This window comes from Hyperolius riggenbachi, chromosome 3 (assembly GCF_040937935.1).
Source record: "Hyperolius riggenbachi isolate aHypRig1 chromosome 3, aHypRig1.pri, whole genome shotgun sequence".
Lineage (NCBI taxonomy): Eukaryota > Metazoa > Chordata > Amphibia > Anura > Hyperoliidae > Hyperolius > Hyperolius riggenbachi.
Window position 1 is genome coordinate 145,051,057 of NC_090648.1, and position 18,042 is coordinate 145,069,098.

The following is an 18,042-nucleotide window of genomic DNA, read 5'->3' on the forward strand; positions in this document are numbered from 1 at the left end:
CTGCAGGAGTACTGTGGCATCAGTGGATCAATCCTCCAGTGGTTCAGATCAGTCCTGACTGACAGAACACAGAGAGTATCCCTAGGACCTATAATGTCCAAACCTGCACCTCTACAATTCGGAGTGCCACAAGGATCAATCCTATCCCCTCTGCTGTTTGCAATCTACATGTTGCCACTCGGTACACTTATCCAACGACATGGCCTGACGTACCACTGCTACGCCGATGACACACAGTTATACCTGTCCTTCAAACCTGGTGGAACAGACCCTACCCCAAAAATAAACTCTTGCTTAGCTGAGCTTCAGGCATGGATGAATGATAACTGGTTGAAACTGAATGCTGACAAAACTGAGGTCCTGTTTGTCCAAAGCCAGTGCTCGCCATCAAAACAGCTCTATCCTAAAGCAACACCAATCAGGATTGGGAATTCAGACATAAACAGCTCCACCCTTGGCTAGTGTTGGGCGAACAGTGTTCGCCACTGTTCGGGTTCTGCAGAACATCACCCTGTTCGGGTGATGTTCGAGTTCGGCCGAACACCTGACGGTGCTCGGCCAAACCGTTCGGCCATATGGCCGAACTAAGAGCGCATGGCCGAACGTTCCCCGAACGTTCGGCTAGCGCTGTGATTGGCCGAACGGGTCACGTGGTTCGGACCCGAACGCGCTCTGATTGGCCGAACTGTCACGTGGTTCGGGTAAATAAATACCCGAACCACGTCATATCTCCGCCATTTGTCTGTGGGTTTAGCTTTGGGTAGGCAGGCAGGGTAGTTCGCGCTCCAGCCACGCTAGCCAGGGTCCCCCCCAGTCATTGTGTGTCGCTGCTGGGAATAGTAGTACACCGCTCGCTCAGCATTCTGTTTACTGCCACTCTGTGTACCTCGCTCAGCCACACTATATAGCATTCTGTTTACTGCCACTCTGTGTCTGCTGGGAATAGTAGTACACCGCTTGCACAGCCACACTATATAGCATTCTGTTTACTGCCACTCTGTGTACCTCGCTCAGCCACACTATATAGCATTCTGTTTACTGCCACTCTGTGTCTGCTGGGAATAGTGGTACACCGCTCGCTCAGCCACACTATATAGCATTCTGTTCACTGTTCTGTGTCTGCTTGGAATAGTGGTACACCGCTCGTTCAGCCACACTATATAGCATTCTGTGTACTGTTCTGTGTCTGCTGGGAACAGTAGTACACCGCTCGTTCAGCCACACTATATAGCATTCTGTGTACTGTTCTGTGTCTGCTGGGAACAGTAGTACACCGCTCGCTCAGCCACACTATATAGCATTCTGTTCACTGTTCTGTGTCTGCTGGGAATAGTGGTACACCGCTCGCTCAGCCACACTATATAGCATTCTGTTCACTGTTCTGTGTCTGCTGGGAATAGTGGTACACCGCTCGCTCAGCCACACTATATAGCATTCTGTTTACTGTTCTGTGTCTGCTGGGAATAGTGGTACACCGCTCGCTCATCCACACTATATAGCATTCTGTTCACTGTTCTGTGTCTGCTGGGAATAGTGGTACACCGCTCGCTCAGCCACACTATATAGCATTCTGTTCACTGTTCTGTGTCTGCTGGGAATAGTGGTACACCGCTCGCTCAGCCACACTATATAGCATTCTGTTTACTGCCACTCTGTGTACCTCGCTCAGCCACACTATATAGCATTCTGTTTACTGCCACTCTGTGTCTGCTGGGAATAGTGGTACACCGCTCGCTCAGCCACACTATATAGCATTCTGTTCACTGTTCTGTGTCTGCTTGGAATAGTGGTACACCGCTCGCTCAGCCACACTATATAGCATTCTGTTTACTGTTCTGTGTCTGCTGGGAATAGTGGTACACCGCTCGCTCAGCCACACTATATAGCATTCTGTTCACTGTTCTGTGTCTGCTGGGAATAGTGGTACACCGCTCGCTCAGCCACACTATATAGCATTCTGTTTACTGTTCTGTGTCTGCTGGGAACAGTAGTACACCGCTCGCTCAGCCAGAGTATATAGCATTGTGTTTACTGCCACTCTGTGTACACCGCTCAGCCAGACTATATACCATTGTTTACTGACACTCTGTGTACACCACTCAGCCACACTATATACCATTGTTTACTGACACTCTGTGTACACCGCTCAGCCAGACTATATACCATTGTTTACTGCCACTCTGATTCTGCTGGGAACAGTAGTACACCGCTCGCTCAGCCAGACTATATACCATTGTTTACTGACACTCTGTGTACACCGCTCAGCCAGACTATATACCATTGTTTACTGACACTCTGTGTACACCACTCAGCCACACTATATACCATTGTTTACTGACACTCTGTGTACACCGCTCAGCCAGACTATATACCATTGTTTACTGCCACTCTGATTCTGCTGGGAACAGTAGTACACCGCTCGCTCAGCCAGACTATATACCATTGTTTACTGACACTATATAGCAGACTATATAGCATTGTGTGTACACCGCTCAGCCAGACTATATACCATTGTTTACTGACACTCTGTGTACACCGCTCAGCCAGACTATATACCATTGTTTACTGCCACTCTGATTCTGCTGGGAACAGTAGTACACCGCTCGCTCAGCCAGACTATATACCATTGTTTACTGACACTCTGTGTACACCGCTCAGCCAGACTATATACCATTGTTTACTGACACTATATAGCAGACTATATAGCATTGTGTGTACACCGCTCAGCCAGACTATATACCATTGTTTACTGACACTCTGTGTACACCGCTCAGCCAGACTATATACCATTGTTTACTGCCACTCTGATTCTGCTGGGAACAGTAGTACACCGCTCGCTCAGCCAGACTATATACCATTGTTTACTGACACTCTATGTACACCGCTCAGCCAGACTATATACCATTGTTTACTGCCACTCTGATTCTGCTGGGAACAGTAGTACACCGCTCGCTCAGCCAGACTATATACCATTGTTTACTGACACTCTATGTACACCGCTCAGCCAGACTATATACCATTGTTTACTGCCACTCTGATTCTGCTGGGAACAGTAGTACACCGCTCGCTCAGCCAGACTATATAGCATTGTGTTTACTGCCACTCTGTGTACACCGCTCAGCCACACTATATAGCATTGCGTACTCTGCCAGTCAGTGTGTATATTGCTGGGATCAGTAATACTCCACTCACCGTCAACCACTATATGAGCTCAACATGAGTTCCCCAGAGACCTCCGCTGTGAGCAGCACTCCCAACAACAGCAACAGCCAACGCCCCACGCAAGCTATAACATCCACCCCAGCAGCCAGTGGTCAGCAGCAGCCCTCCCCGGAGGAGAACGTTGTGTCCATCAGTCCGTCGCCAGAGCGATTAATGAGGGCTGCCATTGAGGAGATGATGGGGCCTGATGTGGAGGAGGAGGTCTGGCTCAGGCCAGCATCCCAAGTTAATGTTGAGGACGATGAGGGGTCTGTGTCTGGGGATGTTGGGGTGGCAGAGGTGGTGGGTGGGTCAGACTCAGGAGAAGAGTTGTATGATGAGGATGATGATCGGGACCATCTGTATGTGCCTCAGAGTCCGACCCCGGAAAACATGTTGTATCGTGTGTTTAGGTACTAAAATCTGCGTTCCCTCCCAGTAGTGTTGGGCGAACAGTGTTTGCCACTGTTCGGGTTCTGCAGAACATCACCCTGTTCGGGGTGACTATATAGCAGACTATATAGCATTGTGTTTAATGCCACTCTGTGTACACGGCTCAGCCACACTATATAGCATTGTGTTTACTTCCACTCTGTGTCTGCTGGGAACAGTAGTACACCGCTCACCCGCCACTGTATAGCATTGTGCTCTGTGTCACTGCTGACAATAGTGGTACACCGCTCACCCACCACTGTATAGCATTTCTGTACTGCCACTGTACTGCTGCCAGTCAGCGTGTACTTTAAGGATAAGTGAAATGAGGAAGAAATCCGGTGAAAGAGGGAGGGGCAAGGGAAGAGGTGTTTCCCCTGACGGTTCACGTACAGGCCACAGGGGAGCACCCAAGAAAACCCACTCAATACTGCCCATGTTGTCCAGGACAACAACCCTCACAGATCCAAAAGAACAGGACCAGATAATTACTTGGATGACCTCTCAAGCGTCCAGCAGTGGGTTAAGCAGCACCAGCACATCACGCACGAGGTCCGAGTCCTCAGCCAGTTAAAGTCTGGGCTTTCTTTGAAGACTGCACTGAGGATGTTACCATGGCGATTTGCAAGGTGTGCAAGACCCGCCTGAGCAGGGGGAAAAGTATTAACAACCTCTCCACCACCAGCATGAGCCGCCACATTCTATCCAAACATCCCACTCTGTGGGCAAACGCGGCAGGACAGGGTACCACCAGCAACACTGCCTCCCTTGGGTTCACCAGACTCACCACCAGACCCGCCTCAGCAGCAGCAGTAGCCCAGCCATTGCGTGGTTCACAACATTCACAAACATCAGACGATGCTGACACTGTCACTTTCCGGACTAGTGCTCTTGAGGTCTCCCAGTGTTCATCAAACACAACAACCAACAGCCCTTCGGTGTGCAGCGCTACGGTTGAGTTGTCTGTTTCTGAGATGTTTGAGCACAAGAGGAAATTGCCAGCAAATGACCCCCGGGCCGTGGCAGTAACAGCCAGCCAGCATAGCCAAGCTTCTGGCCTGCGAAATGCTGCCATATCGAGTGGTGGAGACAAACAGCTTCAAGGGCATGATGTCAGTGGCCATCCCACGTTACGTGGTTCCCAGCCGCTACCACTTTGCGCGCTCTGCAGTGCCTGAGTTGCATGAGCACGTGGTCAGCTAAATAACCCGAAGCTTGAAGAATGCCGTTGCCTGCAAGGTTCACCTCACCACTGACACCTGGACGAGTGCGTTCGGCCAGGGTCGATACATCTCCCTTACCGCGCACTGGGTGAACCTTGTGGAGCCTGGCAGCGATTCCTCACCTGCTACGGCGCGGGTGTTGCCCACGCCGCAAACAGCTGGATAACAACAGCAGCACCTACCTCTCTGACTCCTTCTCCTCCAACGCATCTCAAAGCTGTACCTCATCCGGAAATGCTAACCCAGCACCAGCAGCAGTAGGATCGTGGAAGCAGTGCAGCACAGCTGTTGGCATGCGTCAGCAAGCGTTGCTGAAGCTGATCTGCCTTGGGGATAAGCAGCACACAGGGGAGGAAATTTGGAGGGGAATAAAGGAACAGACGGATTTGTGGCTGGCACCGCTGGACCTGAAACCGGGCATGAAGCTAGACACCTGGCACGAACTGGCAATGTACGCAATAGAGGTGCTGGCTTGCCCGGCAGCCAGCGTTATGTCGGAACGCTGTTTCAGTGCTGCCGGAGGCATCATCACAGATCGGCGTATCCGCCTCTCCACAGAAAATGCAGACCGTCTGACTCAAATTAAAATGAATCAATCCTGGATTGGAAACGACTACGCAACACTCCTGGACCCCAACCAAGTAACATGACCGATGAACATCTGGGATGGTTTAGCGTTTCCGGTCCCTGTTTATTGAACCTCTCATCTGTATTACATTTATGACTGCATGGCGGCAAAAAGCATTGCTGCTATATCCGCACGCTTTTTGTCCTCATGCAAGGCCTGGGTTGTTGTGTCTCACAAAGCGTGGCCTTCTCCTCCTGCGCCTCCTCCTGTTCCATCACGTGTGCTGCTGCTGCTGCTGGGTTACCGTTGCCGCGTGGTCCCTGTTTATTGAACCTCTTATCTTTATTACATTTATGACTACATGGCGGTACAAAGCATGCTATCCGCACGCTTTTTGTCCTCATGCAAGGCCTGGGTTGTTGTGTCTCACAAAGCGTGGCCTTCTCCTCCTGCGCCTCCTCCTGTTCCATCACGTGTGCTGCTGCTGCTGCTGCTGCTGGGTTAGCGTTGCCGCGTGGTCCCTGTTTATTGAACCTCTTATCTTTATTACATTTATGACTACATGGCGGTACAAAGCATGCTATCCGCACGCTTTTTGTCCTCATGCAAGGCCTGGGTTGTTGTGTCTCACAAAGCGTGGCCTTCTCCTCCTGCGCCTCCTCCTGTTCCATCACGTGTGCTGCTGCTGCTGCTGCTGCTGCTGGGTTACCGTTGCCGCGTGGTCCCTGTTTATTGAACCTCTTATCTTTATTACATTTATGACTACATGGCGGTACAAAGCATGCTATCCGCACGCTTTTTGTCCTCATGCAAGGCCTGGGTTGTTGTGTCTCACAAAGCGTGGCCTTCTCCTCCTGCGCCTCCTCCTGTTCCATCACGTGTGCTGCTGCTGCTGCTGGGTTACCGTTGCCGCGTGGTCACTGTTTATTGAACCTCTTATCTTTATTACATTTATGACTACATGGCGGTACAAAGCATGCTATCCGCACGCTTTTTGTCCTCATGCAAGGCCTGGGTTGTTGTGTCTCACAAAGCGTGGCCTTCTCCTCCTGCGCCTCCTCCTGTTCCATCACGTGTGCTGCTGCTGCTGCTGCTGCTGGGTTAGCGTTGCCGCGTGGTCCCTGTTTATTGAACCTCTTATCTTTATTACATTTATGACTACATGGCGGTACAAAGCATGCTATCCGCACGCTTTTTGTCCTCATGCAAGGCCTGGGTTGTTGTGTCTCACAAAGCGTGGCCTTCTCCTCCTGCGCCTCCTCCTGTTCCATCACGTGTGCTGCTGCTGGGTTAGCGTTGCCGCGTGGTCCCTGTTTATTGAACCACTTATCTTTATTACATTTATGACTGCATGGTGGTACAAAGCATGCTATCCGCACGCTTCTTGTCCTCATGCAAGGCCTGGGTTGTTGTGTCTCAAAGCGTGGCCTTCTCCTCCTGCGCCACCCTCCTCCTGTTCCATCACGTGTGCTGCTGCTGGGTTAGCATTACCGGTCCCTTTTCCTGGAACCTCTTATATGTATTACATTTATGACTGCATGCCGACAAAAAGCATGTTACCTGTGCAAAGAAAACAGACATTTCCCGCATTTAAAAGACAGTTTTCCCTTTGAAACTTTAAAATCGATTTTCTCAAAAACTATAAGCTCTTTTTGCTAAATTTTTTTTCCTCTTGTACCCACTCCCAAGGTGCACATACCCTGTAAATTTGGGGTATGTAGCATATAAGGAGGCTTTACAAAGCACAAAAGTTCGGGTCCCCATTGACTTCCATTATGTTCGGAGTTCGGGTCGAACACCCGAACATCGCGGCCATGTTCGGCCTGTTCGGCCCGAACCCGAACATCTAGATGTTCGCCCAACACTACCCTTGGCGTACTTATCGATGGGGAATTGAGTTTCAGAAACCAAACTTCATCTGTAGTTAAATCTTCCTTCTTTCATCTGAAGAACATTGCAAAGATTAAACATCTGATTCCCCCAGAGGATCTTCCAACCCTAGTCCACGCCTTCATCACATCACGGCTGGACTACTGCAATACCCTTTATGCTGGCCTCCCCAAAAAGGACCTGCGTCGCCTGCAATTAGTGCAGAATGCTGCTGCCAGATTGCTAACAAACTAGCCTCGCCACTGTCACATTACACCGATCCTTCGCTCACTGCACTGGCTACCAGTAGAATGGAGAATACTCTTCAAGATTGGACTGCTGACATTCAAATCCCTGCACAATCTGGGCCCTGGATACATGAAGGACTTGCTGAAGCTGCACCACACCTCTCACAACCTCAGATCAGCAAGTTCTATAAACTTGGTCACTCCCAGAGTGCACCTAAAAAAATCTGGAGACAGAGCCTTCTGTCATGCTGCCCCTACTCTTTGGAACTCCCTACCACACCCAGTAAAGACAGCACCATCCCTGGAGCTATTCAAATCCAGACTGAAAAGCCACCTGTTTAGCCTGGCATTTCCAGATTTATAAAATTCTTCCTCTGTACCACGATGGTCGGAGCCATGCTTATGCGCTTTGGGTCCCACGGGAGAAAAGCCCTCTACAAATGTTATTTGTTGTTGTTGTTGTTTGTTGTAAAACATTATTCTCCATAGGGGGTCTTAGGTTTAGGCACCAACAGGGGGGTCTTAGGTTTAGGCACCACCAGGGGGGTCTTAGGTTTAGGCACTACCAGGGGGGGTCTTAGGTTTAGGCACCAACAGGGGGGGTCTTAGGTTTAGGCACCAACAGGGGGGTCTTAGGTTTAGGCACCAACAGGGGGGTCTTAGGTTTAGGCGCCACCAGGGGGGTCTTAGGTTTAGGCAACAACAGGGGGGTCTTAGGTTTACGCACCAACAGGGGGGTCTTAGGTTTAGGCACTACCAGGGGGGTCTTAGGTTTAGACACCACCAGGGGGGTCTTAGGTTTAGGCACCACCAGGGGGGTCTTAGGTTTAGACACCACCAGGGGGGTCTTAGGTTTAGGCACCACCAGGGGGGGTCTTAGATTTAGGCACCACCAGGGGGGTCCTAGGTTTAGGCACCACCAGGGGGTCTAGGGGTTAGGGATAGGTACAGGGAGGGTTTTTAACAAATGTAAATATAAGTTTCAGTTTAGAAACAGGGAAGATTGACGTTTTAAGAATTGCCGATCTCATACACATTATTTAATGATTTATAAATTCTTAAAATACTATTTGTAAACAAAATTCTACACAATATTTTTATAAACGATAATACTGCTTATCGTTTACACCACGCGCCCTTTTTTCCCGACGCCCTTTTTTGATGTACGCCCAGGAGGGTCTTAGGTTTAGGCACCACCAGGGGGGTCTTAGGTTTAGGCACCACCAGGGGGGTCTTAGGTTTAGGCACCACCAGGGGGGTCTTAGGTTTAGGCACCACCAGGGGGGTCTAGGGGTTAGGGATAGAGTTGGGCCGAACGGTTCGCCGGCGAACGTGGTTCGCGCGAACGTAGGTGGTTCGCGTGCGGGTACCGCACGCGAACCTTTTGCGGAAGAAGTTCGGTTCGCCCCATAATGCACTGAGGGTCAACTTTGACCCTCTACATCACAGTCAGCAGGCCCAGTGTAGCCAATTAGGCTACACTAGCCCCTGGAGCCCCACCCCCCCCCTTATATAAGGCAGGCAGCAGCGGCCATTACGGCCACTCGTGTGCCTGCATTAGTGAGAGTAGGGCGAGCTGCTGCAGACTGTCTCTCATAGGGAAAGATTAGTTAGGCTTAACTTCTTCCTGGCTGCATACCTGTTCTGTTCAGTGAGCCCTCAGCCCACTGCATACCTGTACTGTGATCCTGCCACTGCATACCTGTTCAGTGATCCTGCCACTGCATACCTGTTCTGTTCAGTGAGCCCTCAGCCCACTGCATACCTGTACTGTGATCCTGCCACTCCATACCTGTTCAGTGATCCTGCCACTGCATACCTGTTCTGTTCAGTGAGCCCTCAGCCCACTGCATACCTGTACTGTGATCCTGCCACTCCATACCTGTTCAGTGATCCTGCCACTGCATACCTGTTCTGTGAACCCGCCACTGTATACCTGTTCTGTTCAGTGGACCCGCCACTGTATACCTGTTCTGTGAACCCGCCACTGTATACCTGTTCTGTTCAGTGGACCCGCCACTGTATACCTGTTTAGTGAACACGCCACTGCATACCTATTGAGTTTGGTGTGTCAGTGTGAAGCAGTACCTTAATTACACTACCTGATTGATGTATACACATGCAAGATGTTTTAAAGCACTTTAGGCCTGTCATTTAGCATTCAATGTGATTTCTGCCCTTAAAACGCTGCTTTGCGTCAAATCCAGATTTTTCCCGGGGACTTTTGGCGTGTATCCCACTCCGCCATGCCCCCCTCCAGGTGTTAGACCCCTTGAAACATCTTTTCCATCACTTTTGTGGCCAGCATAATTATTTTTTTTTTTCAAAGTTCGCATCCCCATTGAAGTCTATTGCGGTTCGCGAACTTTAACGCGAACCGAACGTTCCGCGAAAGTTCGCGAACCTAAAATCGGAGGTTCGGCCCAACTCTAGTTAGGGATAGGTACAGGGAGAGTTCTGTGTGAGAGTAGAGTTAGGTATAGCTTTAGTAACATTCTTATTAATGTTTTATAAAACGTTATTATAAATTTCACTTCTTAAACAGGGAAGATTAACGTTTTTACAATTGCCTATTTCATACACATTATTTAATGATTTATAACTTTATAAAGCATTATTTTTAAACGAAATATAGCACAATTTTTTTTAACGTTATTCATGTTTATCGTTTAAAACCGTGCGCCCTTTTTTCCCGGCGCCCTTTTTTAACGTACGCTTACACTGCATTCCAAATTATTATGCAAATTGTATTTAAGTGCCATAAAGATTAACTATTTTTTTTTTCAATTAAACTCATTGATGTCGCGGGGCTCTTTTGATCACTGAAATCAATCTCAGAAACCTCTGATATATAGTTTGCCAGGTGAGCCCGATTAAAGGAAACTACTAAAAAATGGGTGTTCCACAGAGTAACTGTTAGCCCCCAAATTGAAATTTAAATCTCTATTGCAATGTTTTATTTAGTATTTAAGTGAGGCAAAAAGCCAATGCAGAACTTAAAAATCAATCTAATTTTTTTACTATGTAATCTTTTCCCTCAGCTCCGGACGCAAAGCCGCATATCAGATACTGCTTAGCATGCAGAGCATGCCTATGTCTGGCCGACCCCCCTCTCCCCCCCAGGACCAGGTGCCAATATATTCTCCCCACCAAACAGCTGACCGCTCTGACACGGAGAGAGAGCGGGAGCACTTCCAGCGCCGCCACCGCAGAGCAGCCGCCGCCGAGTCACATGTGATTCTCTCACATGTGAGAGAGATGCACGGCGACGGCTGCTCTGCGGTGGCGGCGCTGGATGGTTGGTGGACAGCCACCATGGATGGTTGGTGGACAGCCACCATGTCACAGCAAGGCTGGGACATCAGCAAGAAGGTGGCAGTCATGGTTTTCTTTGGAATCATGGGGAGAGAGCTGGTCGGTCCCTTTACGGTCCCTGAAGGTGCGAAAATGAGTTCGGAAAAGAATGTGGAGTTTCTGATTGTCCCCTTTCTTCCATGGTACTTTTATTATTATTTATTGTATTTATAAAGCGCCAAAATATTACGCAGCGCTGACTTAACTTAAAGAAGAACCGTGCTTTCTGTGACAAAATTATCTTCATGCATGACAATACACCAGCTTCTGCTGCAAGGAACACCTCTGCACCATAGACTGTTATCAGCATAAATGGAGAGAAACTCAAAGTGTGGCCCTCATCATCCCCTGACTACTATCACAGTGAGAACCTTTGGAGCATCCTGAACCAAAAGATATATGAGGGCAGAAGGCAGTTTACATTCAAACAACAGCTCTGAGAGGCCATTCTGACATCCTGCAAATAAATGCAAGAAGAAGCTCAAAAAACTCACAAGTTCAATGGAATTGAATTCTGAAGCTGCTATCAAATAAGGGGTCCTATGCTAATACATAACTTGACCTGTTAATATGTTTTTGATTTAAATAGCTTTTGATTATAGTCATTATGACCTCCTAATGCGGCAAATTCAACAAATGACCATTTTCAGATTTTTACAGCCTATAAAATGTTTTAAAATTCTGTTGTGCATAATAATTTGGAACAGAGCATTTTAAGTTGTTGTTTTTTGGTGTGTTTTTTGTTTTTTTTTGCTTAATAAATACCGTTATCATGAGGAGGTTTGTTCATTAACATTTGAATTATGCTCTAATGGTTGATTAAAAGATGATGCTGACTTCCACTTGCATCCACTATTTAGGAAAATCAGAGAGAAATATAATTTGCATAATAATTTGGAACATGGTGTATATAGCTGAGCTCTTTGCAAAGAAAAAAAATGGTGTGGTAAGACTGCCTTGTAGAAAAGTCTGCTTTTCTGCCAATGCATTTGGAAAGGGGAAGGAGAGACAGCACCTCATCCCAATCTCACGCTGAGGACAAAATCAGGACACATGGAGGGAAAGGGGTCTGGCTAGGAACATTAATGTGGGGACCAACCTGGGTTCACGAAGGCAGCATTTGTACAATCCTTTTAGCTTTAGGTTATCCTTTTATATGCATGAAATCAAATGCAAACCAACTGCCAACTTCTGTCTTTCATAAATGTCAGTAACGCAAGGTGTACACTAACTACAGGAATCACTGGATATGCTTTCTGCATTTTAGATTTGTTCATCCTCCTTCTTTTCCTTTTTGTAATTTCCTGTCTCGGTTGCTTGTCATTCAGCCTACGCATTGACTCAGGCAGCTAATCTAATTATTCAAAATCATTAAGAAAAAAAGACAGACAAATTCAAAGCGAAGAGAATTGGCAAGTGAATTCTTACACCTGTTTTCAGTCATAATGTAACTATATTTCTGTAGAGGGGTCAGTGAACTGCAAAAGAAGCTAAAATAATATTTTTCTCACGCAAGTCACAGGATCCACCATTCCAAGTCCTTTATTGACTGCAGATGGTTGACTTCTGTGTAGTGCCCTTCAAAAAAAGGTAAATAGGGCATATTTGCAAAAAAAATAAATTCATTTCTAGTCACAGAAATAGCACAGTATTATTATTTTTATTTATAGAGCGCCAAAATATTCCGTAGAGCTGCACAACATACAACAATGGAGAGCAGTTCAGCATAATAATAATCAGGACAATCAGTGACACAAGTACAGATACATACAATAGATGTGTAGTTTGAATAGCATCACCAGTACTGATCGATGTTCATTTGATAAATTGCAAAGACACAGGAAACAAAAGGGGTAGGTCCCTGCCCTTGCAAGCTTACAATCTAAAGCAGGGGTGCCAACCTCAATCCTGTAAGGGACCACAATCTGAAATGTAGTCTAAATCATGGGCCAAATTGTTCAGTAATATTAAAAATTGAACAGTCTTAAATAGGAACTCCAGTGAAAATAATGTAATAAAAAAGTGCTTCATTTTTACAATAATTATGTATAAATGATTTAGTCAGTGTTTGCCCACTGTAAAATATTTTAAATTCCTGATTTACATTCTGACATTTATTACATGGTGCCATTTTTTTGCAGGTGATGTAGCTGCTGCATGCTTTTTTGGCAGTTGGAAACAGCTGTAAACAGCTATTTCCCACAATGCAGCAAGGTTCACAGACAGGAAACTGCCAAGAGTAGGTACTCAAAATTTCTTTGTGGGAGGGGTTTCACCACAATATCAGTCATACAGCGACCCCTGATGGTCTGTTAGTGAAAAGGAATTGATTTCTCATGTAAAAGGGGGTATCGGCTACTGATTGGGATAAAGTTCAATTCTTGGTCGGAGTTTCTCTTTAAACTACGGTAAGTGGTGTAACTATGGCAACTTTGTGAGACCTGCTCCTCCACCTTCTGCTCCTCCACCTTCTGCTTGACCTTAGCGTTCCTAAGGACAGGCAGAGAGGAGGGGAAACTGCAACTCCCTCCCCACCCATAATTGACGTTCTGCTCAGCACCACAGATAAAACAGAATTAAAATTATGTTGAAAAAAAGCCAGTTTGGGGGTACTTTAAAGAATCAGCCAGGGACTGGAGATCAAGCTTGCGATAATTCGTATGTAAGTGAGCGAGGTGCAGTGCTGGGGAAGGAGGAGACAGGGAGGGATAGATTGTGAAACGTATAAGGTTGTGATCTGAATGGGGAAATGGAGTGTTATTAAAGCCTGGTACACACCATGCAATTTCCCGTCAGATAGATCAGTCGAATAGATTATTTCTGACAGGTCCAATCTGATTTACAATCGTTTTTCTGATTTTTTTAAGAGTGATTCAACTTTTTTATTTTATTTTAGCGAAATTACACACAAACACATTCAGGGGATTCCCGCAAATAGTAGACAGAGATGTGACCATATGAACGAACTGGAGGAAGTCAAGGTCATGTAAAACTTGGGAGCAGTCCATGTAATGTCAGGGGAATCATACTTGTAATTCTCGCTATCACTCTGTGGGTGTGAGAATAAAAGGATAATGTTCTACATCAACCAAAATGATTAACCTTTTCCATTCTTCTATTGGACTTGGAGCATTTTCCCCAGCTCCTGATGTCGGACTAGATCCAACAAGGAGCGAAGTCCAAAAATGTAAGAATTATTTGCATATTGGCCGCATCACTCGGCCACTTCGCAAATTGGCTGGTCACATCCCAAAGTGCCAGACTTCTTGTTCTGACCGTAATATGTACATAAAACAATCATTTCACCTGTCAAAAGTCTGTGCATAACACAGCACTGAATGACTTTTGGTGTGGAGATTAGACTGTAAGCCCCTTTGGAGTCAGAATCCAGGATAGGGTTCTGTGTACTCTGAGAAGGACAGTGTAAACCGCCAGTCTTGGAAATAAGGGAAGGTCACAGCTAGGGATAATCTTAGTGGTTTTACCGGAAAAACAACCATTGTTTACATCAGAATTCCATTTCATTTATATCTGGGGACTTCTGTCATCCACCCAGTTTATCAGTTCCAGATTTTTTTGCCTACAGATTTACTTTTGGCCGGTGAGGCACATGATTATCTCATTGGTTCCATTCTTAATAAACTAATAGCTAATGCTGCTATGGCTTTACAGTACTCACAACTGCAGGAAATGACAGAGTGGGGTTCTCTGCTGACACTGGTGCTGATTTACTAAATGAGGAATACAGTAAATTGCGCTGAAGTTTCACAGTGATTGCTTCAGGTATCCAATTGGTGAAGATAGAGGTTTTTAAAATTCTTCTACGCAGTTGGAGATTTTGAAATGCCCTTTACTGCACACATTTTATGTTTGTGTACTTCTACGTATGTTTGCTGGAAATGTCTTAAAATGGGACCCTGATCAATAATAAAATATCTTGCAGAGTAATTCATTGATTGATTATCCCAAATCAATATTTTGATATGATATCCCTGAGGTTTTGATAGGATAGTATTTGGCTACCTTTAGCCACCATATTTTCTTTGGTATAGTCCTGCCGTGCAGGGCCGATTCTAGACTTTTTGCTGCCTGATATTTTCTTTGGTATAGTCCTGCCGTGCTGGGCCGATTCTAGACTTTTTGCTGCCTGAGGCAAACTTGTGCAGAGTAAATGATTGGGTCACTCAAGTGCTGTGCGATCATTCCACATCGGGAGGGGTGCATCCTCCTTAGGCAGCTAAAACTCTAGGACCTGCCCTGTGTACTACTCATGTATAGCGCCTCCATTTTTTTATGTTCAGCTCTCTTGGGCAGTAGCACTCCTCTTTCATGTGTTGCTCCCCATTCACAGCCTCCTTTTTTAATTTGCATCCTCCTCTTCCATGTCCCGCCCTCCCTTTGGGTTGCAGCTACCCAAGGCCTGTGCCTTTGTGGCCTATCCAGAAATCCAGCCCTATTAACATGAATGTCTGGTCAAGTCACTATATATCCCCCTGAAGTGTAAGGCGGGCCTTGCAGATACTATAGGAGTGATCAAGCTACCAACAACAACAACAGTGGATACAAAGGGTGTGACTGCACCACGGCCCCCCAGGCCCATTAGTGCTCCTCCTTCAATTGCTGTATTAGCACTTAATTTGTGCTATAATGGCAATAAGCATCTCTATATGTGCTTGGAATAGTGGTAATCATTAACAAATAGTTGCCCTCTCCCTGCTTACATCTATTTGACACCATGGCTGTTTTTTTGAAGATTTTGGTGCATATATAATTTTACAGTGTACTTGATGGGACACAATGTGAAACTAGTACTGGGGCCCACAGCTCTGTAGCTATACTATTGAATAACGATTTTTGCATCTTTTTGCTTCCAAGTACATCATTTTGAAATATAAATCATTTTTGTGTGTCATTGCTGCCAATCTAAAAAGGCTGAGGGACAAATAAGGCAATCAGAGGCTCTCTCTGTAGCTCCCAGACACATGAAATATAACAATGGGTTTGTACCCCCCTGTCCCTTTAGTACCATTGTCAGAAAAGGGCACAGCTGCAAGTCCCTACTTGGAAATATCATCAACACGGAACACCTTTCTCATTCAGATTTAAAGTGGGATAAAACTCTGACATGACATTCAATAAAATGTGTTTTCCTACTTTTTATTACCCATAAAGTTATCATATTTGCTTTTGTGCATATTAATGCAGTAATACTAATATTCTCTGCTTACAAATTACAAGTTCCCAAAGTACAATTGATCTGCTTAGAAAGCATTTTATTGCATGTTGCTGTATTTATGTATCAAAATCTATCTAGTGATCCCTTCTTAGCTCTACCTGCTTGTCAGCTCAGTATAGCTCAGTTTCAGCTGTGATCAGAAGCTGAAGCAAGGAGCTTTCCACTGAAGAACAAAGTGCTGTGTTTAACTGTTTGAATGCTGTTCTGCTAGATGTTTTGTTGCGGTAGTAGATATTACGCTGTCTTTTAGAAAAAGAGGAAATGCTGAGTTTCATACGACTTAAAGTAGCTGATCAGTAAAGCTGCTGTACAATATAATATATATATATATAAACATTCTTAAACAAACACACACACACACTAAATCAAGTCCACTTAGTTATTTTCCTAGGAAGTAGTAGATCATGCAGGATAAAGCTACACATAGTATACTGGCTTCCCTTGGACTGATGTTAGTTTATGATATCTAGCTATGCAGCTAAGGTCACAATCTAGACTCCTCCCCTATCCAGCTCCTCCAGATAAGCCTAGCCAGCTCCGGAGATTCCTGCAGATCACACATGAGATAGAAACACACCACAAAAATGCAAACATATGGGAAACTCTCTCTCTGTTTTTCTTGTCCTAATGCATGTAACTCTTCCACTGTGTCGGTAATAAGATACTGTATGTGCAGCTTAATACTTCATAACCGGAAAATGTCTGGGCTCATTAGTAAAAGCTGCAGGAAAGGTAAACCTTCCTATTGGCAGGTGTTTTAGGATCCAGTGTTCCATGAGTCACCTCTACTTTCCTCTGGAATAATGGGGTTAAAATAAGTGCTTTACCCAATGTCACATGACAGAGAGACAACTGACCATGTGATAAACCCCCTTTAAAGGACCACTATCACACAAAAAAAGTGTAAAATGTAAAAAACATACACAACGCATATTTCTCCCAGAGTAAAATGCACTATGAATTAGTTTTTTCCCATGTCTTTGTCACAGTAGGTACTGAAAATCTGACAGGTTTTGGTTTAGTCCATCTCTTCATGATGGAGTCTCTGTTATTTATTTACAAAATAACTTACTGAACAGAAGTTGCTCACTACAGCTACCAAAATAGTGTTACTTTTCAGGGAGTGCTTTTGTAAAGAATTAGGACCCGTTTACACTAGCAGGGTAAACTTGCTTTGCTTTACCCTATTTTGCTGCAAGGAGCCGCAAAATCAATAAAAGTCTATGGAGACTTTCACACTTATTTCGGTCTATTGCAGCGTGCCGGATGTATCCGACCTGACGCAAGGGCAACAGCACGTTACAGCAAGCACCGCACTTAACACACAATGCTTATGGTAAGGTAAGTCTATGTGCGACGATAGAGCGCGGTGCATCGCGGCATGCATGCGTAGACCAACGAGAAACCCAGTGACGTACTTCCTGCCCAGAAGGCAGTACAGTACACCACTCAGTGCGGTACAGTGCTATGCATATGACCCTGTCATGCACTCTGCCACAGGGTCATATCTTTGTTATTTTTTGTGTGGCGGTGGGATGCGGCAATAGCATCGCATCCCACCACAACACAAAAAAATAGGTGTAAAGCTGGCCTAAAGGTAATACTGAGAATCCCCCTTGAGAAGATTCACTAGTCTAAAATCTTTCAGCTTTTTGCTACCTACTGTAAGCAACAGCAACATAGTAAAAAAAGTAATTCATAGTGCATCTTACGGTAGGAGAAATGTACATTTTATTTGCATTGCAATGTCACAATTTTGCACAATAGTTGTCCTTTAATAAATAACAGGAGTAGAAGTTTTACAAAATGGAAGAACACTGACAGTTTTTTCCAAAGTGCGTTACAGAAAACAGCTCACATTGCTAACTTTTCCTCAGAGGGTCTCAGAATTTAATATTCCTATCACATCAT

At 45.6% G+C, this 18,042-nt stretch overlaps 1 protein-coding gene across 2 annotated transcripts in view; it reads right to left on the reverse strand.

Moving 5' to 3' along the window:
- The window catches only part of ITGA11 (integrin subunit alpha 11), a 213,612-nt gene that overhangs the window by 170,054 nt on the left and 25,516 nt on the right, over positions 1–18,042 (reverse strand). The window lies entirely within an intron of this gene.